The following is an 11,882-nucleotide window of genomic DNA, read 5'->3' on the forward strand; positions in this document are numbered from 1 at the left end:
CCCTTCCCGCACCACGGAAGCTAATCAGTGAATTTGAGTCTTCAGGTGAGTACCAGCTTCATCTCTACAGGTTCAGTGGGCCAAGTAAGCAATTTCTTCAGCAATAGGGTCTTATTGTCTCATTCTCTAAGATGTACTAGGTATGCATCAGACAGTGGATAAATATCTAGAATATGCAAAGAAGTAAAGAAATTAAACAAGAAAAACCACAAACAGTTCAATTAAAATTCTGGCATGGATCTGGTACACTTTCTGGTCTCTTCAGGTGCCAGTCACTTACATGGTACATAGACGTACATATAGACAAGATATCTGCACACACTCAGTTATAAAGGAGTTGGAACAAGAAGAGGTACAAATGACTGAGAAATACATGTGTAAATGTTCAGTTTTCAAGTTTTCTTAGCTAATTAAACTAGTTTGAGATCTCATCCTCACCTAACATAATTGGTAAGATAAAACTGTAGTGGAGAATGCTGACAAGGATGTGGGGGTGGGGAATGCTTGTCCATTGCTGGTGGGAGCGTGAAGTAGTGCAATCACTTTGGAAATCAATGTGGAGATTCCTCAAAAAGCTAGAACATATTCACCACATGTCCTATTGATATATTCCTTACTCATCCACCCAAGGACTCGCTATCCAACTGTAGAGATAATTGCTTCTCCTTGCTCATAGATGCTCTAGTCCCAATACCAGATGGCCATACCTGATAAATGGATAGTCAAAATGTGGAAATTACACAAAGCAATATTATTCATGTGTTAAAAATGAAATTATGAATTGGAAGTAAAATTGGGAAATATTATTCCTCGTGAGGTACCTGAGACCTAGAAAGACAGTTGTCATACCCTTTCTATTATTTGTGGATGTTATCTGGAATCTTCTGACATATGTATTCAGTTTGGAATCCTCATAGAAGTCAGAAAGTCATTAAGAAGGAATATCATTATGATTTGGATTTGTCCTATCCACATGTGTCTCCTGTAATTTTTTTTCAACAATCGTCAATTCTTTTTTTGCTTCATTCGTTAATTCTCCTTGAAATGTAATAGAGTTGTGGCAAAAAAACATGGCTCAGGCTAGTACCTCTGCCATGAGGTTAGAATCTCAGAAAGCTAAGGAATGTGCTGGATCCAGCAATCAATGCCACGACTTTAATCTAGTCTTATAGCTTAGCAAATTAAAGACTCATGTGGTCAGAAAAAAGAGAGATATACAGTAAATACAGATCCACATTAAGAAAACCTGAAAACAGTTTAGAGTGTGTTTTAAAATATATGTAGGCTTGAGAAATAAAAGAAAATGGATAAAGGTCTTTAAAACAAAATAAGAAAAAAAGAATATTTGGGTATTGTGGCACACACTTTTAAGCCCAACACTTGGGAGGCAGAAGCAGACAGATCTCTGTGAGTTCAAGGTGTTGTGGCAAACACCTTTAATCCTAGCACTTGGAAGGCAGAGACAGTTGGATCTCTGTGAGTTCAAGGAAATCCTGGTCCACAGATTGAATTTTAGAACATCCAAAAATACACACAAAAAAAACTGTCTCAAAAAGCAAAATATTAAAAATAAAAGAAATAAAATTTAAAATAAAGCCACATAAAGATGCGAAACACACAGAGAATCTGAATAGTGTATGTTATTGTGTTGTCTTTCAATGCTTGATCATTGAAAAAGAAGCAACAGGAGCTAAAGGACATTTGATTATAGGTGTTGCTGGATTCATCCAACAAATATATTTTGAAAACACCTTGATTTCAAACTTTAAGTCAAAAGATATGTAATTTTGGAGTAGAGGTTTTGCTATTCTACAGAAAATGAGTGTGTGTGGATTCACTCTTGGTTAAGAAAAATCATTTTGGTTAAGGAAGATCCCCTGAGAAATTTCTGATGAGAGCTAATGGCCCAGATGTCTGAGTTCAACATCCAGAACAGCCTCAACACTGCTGGCTTAGATGAACCAGCCTCACAGAACATTCCAGTGAGGATTTAAGAATAATTCTAGTATTTTTAGGTATCCATAAGATTATCACGACCCCCAACAGCAGAAAGTAGCCCAGAATTCTATACCCACATTAACCCAAATGAATTTAGATGTTTTATTTATTTGTTTAGAGGGTTGGTTATACATTGTTATGAATAATGGTTAGGAAGAAAGTTAAAGAAAAAAACTGTATCCTGAGTTTTTGCTTTGATAAAAGGGGAGATCACCTTTGAGACAATATATTGTATCCTGTAAAGTTTTGTAACTCCTACTGTTTTATTAAAACACTGATTGTCCAATACAGGCAGGAAGTATAGTTGGGGTGATGAGAACAGGAGAACCAGTCAAGAGGAAAGACTCAGTCTGCACTCATCACCTAGACACAGAGGAAGCAAGATGAGAATGCCTCACAACCCATGTGACTAACACAGAAGAGAATTGTGGGTCAATGTAAGTTATAAGATGTTAGGATGTCTTTTTTTTTTTTTACAATTAGTTTACCCTTGATCTTCCTTACTTGTCTTATTGCTTCAGTTAACACTTTGAAGATTTTGGGAGACCTTAGCATTACTGCACCCCTGTTCCTGGGAACCAGGGGACCCTGGTAACAAACCATGCATGCACTGGAGCCTTGAGTACTTTCCATCCCCTTTGTAGTCTTTCTTCAATAGATCCAGACTCTGAAACTGGGGTGAGACGACCTGCAGATAACCTGGAAGTGTTCCTTCTTGTAACCACCATAACATTGATCAATTAGAGTTAGCTAACCATTAAGTGAACTAGTCAGAATAGTTGACAGATGATTTCTGGTCTCTCCCTTTTGATTCTGTACTACCCACTCCATGATTTTGTGGGTTTTCCTTTAAAAGAGCCTATAATAGACAAAGCAGTGGTCCTTCTCCCATCAAGGCTGAGGGACCTCTGCTGTGGCAGCAAAATAAAAATGTCTCTTGCTATTGCATCACCTGTGCTGAGAGTGTCTCTTGGGGCCCAACAACTTCAATTTCTATATTGGAAAAAGTATGTAGAGGATAAACTTTCCTTTTTTCAGACTTTAGTGGAATTGCTTTTATTAAATGCTATCTCCATTTAATTTGATTTTAGCTATGGGTTTTCCATACACTGCCTTTATTTTGTTGAGGCATATCCCTTTCATCTATAATCTCTCCGGGACTTTTATCATGAAGGTGTGTTGGATTTCATAAAGGCTTTTTCTGCAGAAAGAGAGATGATCATGTCGGTATTTTTTTCAGTTTTTTTAAGATGGTGAATTGCATATAATGATTTTCTTATATTGAGTCATTCTAGAGTCTCTAGGACGAAGACTATTTGATAATACTGGATGATCTTTTGATGTGTTCTTAGATTCAATTTGAAAATATTTATTGAGAATTTCTGTATCGATGTTCACAGGGAAAAATATCTATAATTCTCTTATGTGGGGTGTTTATGTGGTTTATTGGGTATTAAATAACTGTGACATCATAAAACAAACTGAGCTATGTTTAATGAACATAAAAAAAATTTGAGGAGCATTATTGCTAACTATTCCTTGAAAGTTTGGTAAAATACTGTACTGTCCTTGTTTTCTTTATTTTTTCATTTTTTTGTGGGGACTTTTATTTATTCATCTATTTATTTATTTATTTGTTTGTTTATTTATTTTTCTCCAGGGGTTATAGGTCTCTGCATATTGCTTACCTGATAATGATTTAATTTTATTAAGTGGTATCTATTGAGGCAAGTATACCTTTCTGAAGTGGCATTTCAATTGTATTTTAAGAAAGAAAGACTGCCTAAAAATCTGAGAGTAAAACAATCCCATTGGTCAGGCTTACAAACCAGGTAATTATTTTAAGACACTTGTTTAAATCCAGTAGCCACTTGAACCCAAACCTTTAATCCCAGTAGCCACAATGAAACACACCTTTGATCCTAGAAGCAACATTGACACGACACCAACTTTAATCCCATTAGTCACATGATATGCACGTTTACAGTAGCCACATGAGTTGGCATAGATATCAGGTGGTACATTCTATTAATCATGGTGGTGCTTGTATTTATCCCAAAATGACCCTCAGATGTTTCCTCTTACCTCATCTGATCTGGCAACCGCTCTCCAGCCAATTATTTGAAATATCCTTCTTAAATAAGACAATCATAACAGTTAAAGAACGACTTCCAGACACCCCCCTTGCTTCTGCGGTTTTATCCTTTAAATGTAGCTGATACCAGTTATTTGGGGTCATTCTGGTATTTCGAATGCTGAAAGAACCTGTCATGACAGAATGAATAAAATCCTCATGCTTTAAATCAGCTGTGGTGTGAGAGATGGTCTCTTGGTTGACTCTTCCTGGTAGTTGGACCTCCAAGGCTCAACAGAAAGTACGGTGTAACAACAGGACCTGTATAGGTCCCTGGGAATGGGGGTAAAATTTGAGGAAGGCCATAGCAGCTTGTTGTTTACAGAACTTGGGAGGAGACTAGGATTGAATATGGAGGTGAGGAGGGACAGTGAAGATTTGGGGCTCTTCTTTCTGCTCTTCTGGCCTACCTGCTTCTCTGGCACTTGACTGGCTCCTACCAGCAAATACCTGCTCAGGTTGGGAGCCAGGGTAACAGGATGAGTGTGGAGGAAGGTTGGAGGGAAACATGGGACAGAGGAAGAGAAGGCCACAGCCGGTGGTTTGCTAAGGAGCTAGAGATCGGACTGGGAATTGGATTTGGAGGAAAGGAGGGAGAGTAAAGATCTGTAGTTAACCTTCCTGTTTTCCTGACTGGAGTGGCCTCAGGGATGCTTATTCATACATAATCAAAAGCTTTTGTATTTTGCATTTTGCTACCGACCTCCTGCTCTCTTCAGACTCTGAACTAGATTGTACAGATATTCTATACCAGAAAAACTGAATGACACACAGAGAATTTCCTTTGATCATATATGAAATCCTGATATTGAGCAGAGGGCAGTATACTTGTAAAAAGAATATCTTTGGTAAATGGATATGCTGATAGGATAGTGTGCAGAGAGAAAACCCTGCAAGTCAGTTACAGTGCAGAAGTTGCTATGAGTTAGGTGAATGGTATTAAGAAGAAGGGAATGATGAATCTGAGTACTGTCCTCAGTACTCAGGAGAGAGAACATTCTGCAGGATGTCACATTGAAGCATTGTGTGTCTTTGTGTGTGTGTGTGATTGTGTTCTCTGTGGAAAAATATTTCAGTATACAATGTAAATACTTGTCACTTTGATTGGTTTATTAATCAAGTTTACAGCCCAATAGCTAAACAGAATAAAAGAAGGTAAAAAAGCCAAGTGACAATGATGGTATGAGAAAGTGTGGAGTCAGAGGTGTTGCCAGCCAGACATCCAGGGAGCAGGATTGGTACAAAATGTGGTAACAAGATTGAGCCATCCGGCAGAACAGAGATAAATAGTGTTGTAAGATTTTAGACAATTCTGAAGCCATTTCTAACAATTCCAAACCCTCTCAGCCTCCATGCCTTAGTGCTTCCCCTCCTCCCCTGGGAACCAAGGACCTAACAGCTACACATGCATGTTCCCAGTTCCTGAACAATTACCCATACACGTATGTTTTGACTCAGTCCCCTGGGAAACGGGGTCAAAATGACCTCTTACCTCATCTGATCTGACAATAGTTCTCCAGTCAATTATTGGTATTAGCCCTTCTCGAACAAGCCAATGATAATGGTCAAGGAACAACCCGTCTTGTTTCTATGGTGCCTTCTCCTTTAAAAGTAGATTGTATCAGCTAGTCGTGGTCTCTCGCCTTCCCGAATGCTAAGGGACTCTGTCATGACAGAATTAATAAAATCCTCATGCTTTTGCATCGGCTGTGGTATATGAAGTGGTCTCTGGGGGCGACTCCTTCTCTGTTTGGACACCAGAGTCCAACAGTGTTTGAGGCATAGATGTTAAGAATCGAAAAGCCTTCTTGATGAAATTTTCTTTTAATAACTATTTAGTACCGTTCCCTAATCTTCTGAGAGTAAAGTGATCCCACTGATCAGTCTTCCAGACAAGATTATGGTAACACACACCTTTAATCCCAGTAACAGAAAGACACCCAAATTTAATCCCAGGAGCCACCCTAATTTCCATAAAATAGGGTGGTACACTCCTTTAATCCCAGCTCTAGAGAGGAATATAAATCGGGCGGAAATAGTTCTCCTCACACAGTCTCATGCTGAGGTTCCTGGAGGCAGGATCGCCCTTTCAGACTGAGGTTGAGGTAAGAGCCAGTGGCTGGCTGGCTGCCTTGCCATCTGGATCTTCAGCATTGCTCCATATGTTCTGTTTTCAGTTTCTTCTTCAGATACCTGTATTTAGTTTCTACTTTGGCTTCCCTTGATGGTAGACTTTCATCTGTAAGCTGACATACAGAAGGCTTTTCTTCCTTAAGTTGATTTAGGTCAGCAATTTATCCAAGCAGCATGAAGGCATAATATGATGGTACTATATTCAAAGTACGCATATCTGTGGAAGTCAGATGTCAATGTACCTACTCTTTCAATTGTCTTGTGTAAGGATGACTTATTATATTGCTTAAATCCTGAAGGGTGTATAGTATTTTATGAAACAAAGAGAATTTTAAATAGTAATCATGACTAGAAGGAGAGAAATGGTAAAAGCCTACGTTGGGGTCTAGAAAGAGAGGGGAGTGAGCAGAGAGGGATGGATGATGGGGAAGTAGCCTATGACAGAGACTGAGAAGACAGGCCATGGAGGCAGAGAGTGTGGGTGTGAATCACTGATAGGAGCCTGGGAAGCTGTGCCCTCCTGTTGCTCTTACCAGGCCTTGCCAGCCTTTGCTTTTCACTCTGCTTTTTTTGTAAATGACATTGCATTTCCTGTCTGTTGCAGAAACAGTGTGCTCATCACCTACCGGACTCCATGTCTAGGTTCTCCCTTTTCTCCTTTTCATTCCTTCTGTGGTCATTTTGTACATATAAGCAACGTACTTGATCCAATCAATTTTTCTTCAAACCTCCATTACCTCCCAGACTGTCCCATCTCATCCTGTCCAAATAGCGTGTTCCTTCGTGCTCCCATAATGCACTGAGTATAATCAATGCTGCCAGTTCTCTCCTACAATTATGTCAATAATAACATTGAAAACTAGTCCTGTCTACTTGATTTTTTTTGACTGACAGGGGTCTATTATGGGATGAATCGTTTAAGTGTAACTCCCATTCTGTTCTTTTTCACTTGCGCAAGCAAATCAACTTGATACAGGAAGTCAAATTTGTGCAGAACATGATTGAGGAAATCACCAGAAAGTATGGGCCTTCTACAGAAAAATTAAAGATCTTGGAAATTGAGAAAGAGAACCAAAGGCTCCAAGGACACAGAGTTTGTGCCCCTAGCTCAGTGTGTCCAGATACTGCTCAGAGCAGAAGTACAGATGCTGGGTTTAGCACAAATGAGCTCACAGAACATTCCACACCGAAGAGCACAGAGAGTCACACAGAGCAAAATGTGGAAGAAAAGTTTTCCCAGTTATCTTTTACAGACTCTAAACCGGATACCTCTAAAGGCAGAGTAAATTGTTTCAGAAGTGGGCCAGCAGGACAGAAACATGAAATGTGGGGCATAAACGACGACAGTGGTAATGTGGACCTTGAGAGCAATGGCCTCCCACAGTCTCTTTCCTCTTCCAATCCTGAAGAAGTCAGCTTCATTTTGAGGAGAGCTACAGGCCACCAGAGAGGCTCGGCTTTTCCCAAAAACAACTTTCTACATCAAGCTGATCCCTCGTTTCCCAATAACGCGAAGGCTGCCTGTAAGAAACCTGGCTTGTACAGCTCCCCTCAGTCCAAGCCACATTATTCCCAGAATTCTTCACTGCTGCCACTACCCCAGCTCTTACCATCAGATACCATGCAGGATTGACAGGAGCCTCTGATCATACCGATTCTGTAGTTATGGGCATTCAGAGATTTAGAGATATGGGGGTTCAGAGATTTAGAGATATGCTGAAAGTACCATACAAGCTGGAGTTAAAAAATGAACCCGGCAGAAGTGATTTGAAGCATATTGTTATAGATGGATGTAATGTCGCATTTACCCACGGGCTGCACAAGTTCTTCAGTTGCCGTGGAATAGCAATTGCCGTTGAATATTTTTGGAACCTTGGCCACAGAAACATCACTGTGTTTGTGCCTCAGTGGAGAACAAGGCGCCATCCTAATGTCAAAGAACAATACTTCTTGACCCAGCTGAAGGAGGTTGGAATATTATCTCTAACTCCTTCCAGGATGGTCCTTGGAGAACGAATTTCTTGCTCTCATGTCGACAGCTTCCTACTACACTTAGCGCACAAGACTGGTGGTGTCATTGTAAGCAATGATAAATTCAGAGAGTTTGTGACTGAGTCAGTGTCCTGGAAAGAAATTATCGCCAAAAGATTGCTTCAGTACACGTTCGTGGGGGACATATTTATGGTTCTCGACAACCCTCTGGGAAGAAACGGGCCTCGGCTAGGAGAATTCCTTAGAAAAGAGGGCTCTAGAGACCTGGAGCCTCTACTCAGTGCCCTGCCAAATGTGGACACATTCGCCCAGAGCCACAACACCCAAGTAGCCATCACCAGCTACCAGCCTCCATATTGGAACCAGGGAACCTCTTCAGGCCCTTGACTTCCTCAGCAGCTCCACTTCACATCCCTGGCCAGCGTTTCGGTTATAGAACAGAACCATCTCATGCCAGCACAGAGATCTTCTGCAGAGACCAGCGAGTTAAGGGAGGCCCTGCTGAAGATTTTCCCTGATTCTGAGCAAAAACAGAAGATCGAAGAGATCCTGGCAGCCCAGCCATTGCTGAAGGACCTGAACGTGCTTTCTGGCCTGATATTGGACCTAAGCCTGGGCTGAGAGCCCAGGGCTGATGGGGACCAGAGCGAGCTCCCAACTGTGTAAAACCATAGTGGGAGGACATCTTCCAGAGTGAACGGGGCTGCTCTGGATTTCCTAAGAATAGGAAAGGATTTGTTTTATGTTTACACAAATCTGGAGTTTTAATGTCATCCTATTTCTATGTATATAATTTGCTGCTAATACAGATTTAACCTTTTCTGTTAAAGGAAAGCACATTTTCTGCCTTTTCAGAACTGAGTATCAGCAGTTACTCTTGAGTGTATTTTCAACTTTATGTTTTTAAAACTATTTCCTTAGAGCTGAAGAAAAATTGAGTGAGTAAGTTTTGCCTTCCTGAATAAAATTAAATAAAAAAAATAAAAAATTAGTGTCTCAACACTCAACTTTGTGCTCTCCCTAGAAACAATATGGGTCAAAGAGAGTTCTGCTCCATCTTGCCATTCAAAGCCCAGGTTTCACAGGTTATCATTGCTTATCATACAAAATATAAGAGCCAAAACTAGAAGTTGGGAAATGAATATATATATATTAAGTAATAGAGATTACTTAATCAACATATGCTGTACTGGAAAGAGAAATGACATAAGGAAATTAATTTTTTAAAGAAAATTTTTGTATGAGTATTTTTCCTGCATTTGAGCATGTGTACTACACATGTGCCTGGTACCGTGAAGGTCAGAAGAAGGCATTGGATTCTCTGGTTCAGGGCAGATCATTGTGAGCCACCATATGATGCTAGAAACCCAAATCTGGTCATTTCTTAGAGTAACCAATGCTTTTACCACTAAATCACATCTGAGTAAAGAAACCAGAATTTTAAAATACTAAGACTCTGCTTTTGTTTATTTTAATTTCTGATACTAAACTGATGAGCATATACTAAAATGTAATTAAGAATATGTCCAAATATATGTCAGTGGTATAAATTATGACTTTTAGCATCTATAAACAGCTATACAGTTAAACTCAGATATTGGACAATGATGTAGTTCTAGGTAGCACCATCTTTTTGCTTTTTTTTCCATTGAGAATCGTGCCTGTCAGAATCTCACACACAATTTTTGATTATATTCACCTTTCCTCATGAGTCCTCATGGATTTAACAACACTTATATAGTGCATGCTCCTTGCTGTCTTATTTGACCCATCAATTCCAACCTGTACTGCCCAGATATTATCAGATGTGTGATTGACATGACAGATGATTGACACAGCAGGGACCACATCCTTAAAACTGACTCTTCCTCTCCCCACAGGTACAGATTGCTCTAAGATCTTTAACTGAATATGCGAGTTCATGAAAATTCCTTAGTGCTGTGTTTCATCTGCCTTAAGAGTGTGCAGTTCCCATGAATCACAGGGGCTGTGAAGTAATCTGAACCACTTCCCTGTTTTTTCTGAGAAATATGGTTTCCCTGTTGTAATCCATGTTCTCCGTCTCTTACAATCTCTCTGTCCTCTTCCTCAGTGATCTCTGAGCCTTAGAAGGATAGGTTGTGATATCATTGACCGATTTAGAGATGAGAGTTCTTCTTTTTCTTCTCTGTCTCTTGAGGAGCTAGAGGTCTCTGTTCATTGCCATCTACTGCAAAAAGAAGCTTCTCTGATGACGTTTGAGAGGTGAGCTAATTTAAGAGTGTAATGTTAAGTCATTAGAAATTGATTAAATAGTATGCCTACTTAACAGAATAACTTAACAGTATAATTTAATAATTTAACAGAATAATAGTCTCTGATGTGTCTTGCCCCTGCTGCTGATGCGATGTGTAAGCACCTTGAGGTACACATGAGGGACCAGACCACACCCCGAAAGACCCCAACAAACCGGGCTCTGTCCACAGAACACTCTAACAGTTAGACGCATCTCCTCCAGGAGCAGGTGGCTAAGTTCAGAAATTGAAAACCCACCTATCCATCCCCACCCTGGAAATCTTCACTAGCAAGGAACTGTACATAAACCCTGTCTTCTGATCAGTGTTCTGCTGCTTCTTCCTGAGCAAAAATACCCACCATCCTGGTGTTTTTCCCTACAAATGAATCTCTTATGTGAGATTTGCTGTGAGCTATGACTTTGCTTGGCTCCCACCTCCAGGATACCTTCCCTTTCAGAACATTAACATTTGCAGTGGGGAAACTGTCACACCCTTTCTATCATGTGTGGATGTTAGCTGGAATCTTCTGACATATGTATTCTGTTTGTAATCCCCATAGAAGTCAGAAAGTCTTTAAGATGGAAAGTTTAAGGAAGGAATATAGAACACATGCACACACATTCATACACGTGCACATACATGTACACATTAAACTGTTAGATTCCTTTTCCTTCTACAGGACTTCATCTTAGCTTGGTGCAGTGATGTACATTGGTGGTCTAGGAAGGCTGAAGTAAGAGAACTACATTAAGCCTAGGAGTTTAAAGTTACCCTGGCATCTTACCAAATGCATGTCTCAAGATAAAAAGCAAAAATTCTGCCTCCTTGTTACCAGGCCCAAGGAGAGGTCCCCAGATTGTTCCCTGGGCAGCAGAGGAGAGGGTGCCTGAACTGGCCTTGGCCCATAACCATACTGATGAATATTTTGCATGTCACCACAGAACCTTCATATGGCAAAGGATGGAGATAGAGACAGAGACACATATTGGAACACTGGACTTAACTCCCTAGGTCCAAATGAGAAGCAGAGGGAGGGAGATCGTGAGCAAGGACAGCAGAACCAGAGGGAACCTTCATCCAACGATGGATGGAGATAGAGACGGAGACCCACATTAGAGCACCGGACTGAGCCCCCATGGTCCAAATGAAGAGCAGAAGGAAGAAGAACATGAAAAAGGAAGTCAGGACCGCGAAGGGTGTGTTCACCCACTGATACAAGGGGACTGATCTAATGAGAGCTCACCAAGGACAGCTGGACTGGGACTGAAAGAGTATGTGATCAAACTGGATTCTCTGAATGTGGCTGACATGGGGGCTGACTAAGAAGCCATTGACAATGGCACTGGGTC

At 40.4% G+C, this 11,882-nt stretch overlaps 1 pseudogene; it reads left to right on the forward strand.

Moving 5' to 3' along the window:
- Positions 1 to 7,262: 7,262 nt before the first annotated feature.
- Positions 7,263 to 9,049, forward strand: LOC148119974 (NEDD4-binding protein 1 pseudogene; annotated as a pseudogene).
- The last annotated feature ends 2,833 nt before the right edge of the window (positions 9,050 to 11,882 follow it).

This window comes from Myodes glareolus, chromosome 13 (assembly GCF_982192425.1).
Source record: "Myodes glareolus chromosome 13, mMyoGla1.1, whole genome shotgun sequence".
In the NCBI taxonomy this organism is placed as follows: domain Eukaryota; kingdom Metazoa; phylum Chordata; class Mammalia; order Rodentia; family Cricetidae; genus Myodes; species Myodes glareolus.